This window comes from Kogia breviceps, chromosome 2 (assembly GCF_026419965.1).
Source record: "Kogia breviceps isolate mKogBre1 chromosome 2, mKogBre1 haplotype 1, whole genome shotgun sequence".
Lineage (NCBI taxonomy): Eukaryota > Metazoa > Chordata > Mammalia > Artiodactyla > Physeteridae > Kogia > Kogia breviceps.
The window spans coordinates 36,688,481-36,689,553 of NC_081311.1; the positions used below are offsets into that span (position 1 = coordinate 36,688,481).

The window sequence follows — 1,073 nt, forward strand, 5'->3', positions numbered from 1 at the left end:
CAGTGTGTTCATATTGTTACGATGGTGACCATTGGGCTAAATGGAAGTCCTGAAAAATGCCTATCATAAAGTTGTATGTTGTTTTAAAAGCATGAGTAGAAAAAAACATATTTATATCACAGATTTGGTCTCACTGGGGGTTGAGTTATGTTCCTAATGTGTGGCCAGATGTTTTATATCACTCTCTTTTCATAAAGTAGAGAGTCTGCTACACAGGCATTCTTGTTTATGAATATTAGCATACATGTTTCCACAGAGTATTTATTTCGGGGGGAGAAGGAGGTGGTTTCCCATGCGGCCCGAAAAATCTGCTAGACAAATTCTAAAAGAACTGTAACACTTTCACAGAGTATTTTAAATTGGTTTCATGTAGTTTGTATTGAGGGAAAAAAATCTCTGAAACATACCAACGGAATCTCTGAAAAACTGTTACATATACAAAATTTATCATTTTTAAAAAATTTTTATTTTATTATTTATTTTTATTGAGATATAATTGATATATAAGATTGTGTGTGGTTAAAGTGTACAGTGTGTCGATTTGATACATTTATAGATTGCAATATGAATACCACCATAGCATCAGCTAATACCTCTCTCATGTTGCATAATTATCATTTCTTATTTTTTTACTGGGAGACCATTTAAGATCTAGTCTCTTCGCAACTTTGAGGTGTATAATACAGTATTGTTAACTATAATCACTAGATTATAGTGATCTCCAGAACTCACTCATCTTGTAACTGCAAGTTTGTAGTTTGTACCCTTTAATGAAGTTCTCCCCAGTTTGCCCAACCCTCAACCCCTGATAACCACTGTTCTGCTCTCAGTTTCTATCGCTTTGGCTTTTTTGTACTCCACATATATCAATACATGCTATCATAGAGTATTTATCATTCTCTCTGACTTATCTCACTTAGCATAATGCTCTCAAAGTCTGTGTTGTCACAAATAAGATTTCTTTCTTTTTCATGCTGAATAATATTTCATTTTATATAGATAGATAGGTATAGATAAAGAAGAGATAGAGATAGAGAAGATATATGTATCTTCTTTATTTATCCATTTATGGA

General features: G+C 32.6%; 1 non-coding gene across 1 annotated transcript; it reads right to left on the bottom strand.

The window, feature by feature from the left end:
- Window positions 1-281: 281 nt before the first annotated feature.
- Window positions 282-342, bottom strand: LOC131751683 (U7 small nuclear RNA). The gene has a single exon (XR_009334252.1). It is a non-coding gene; the product is annotated as a U7 small nuclear RNA (small nuclear RNA).
- Window positions 343-1,073: the final 731 nt, after the last annotated feature.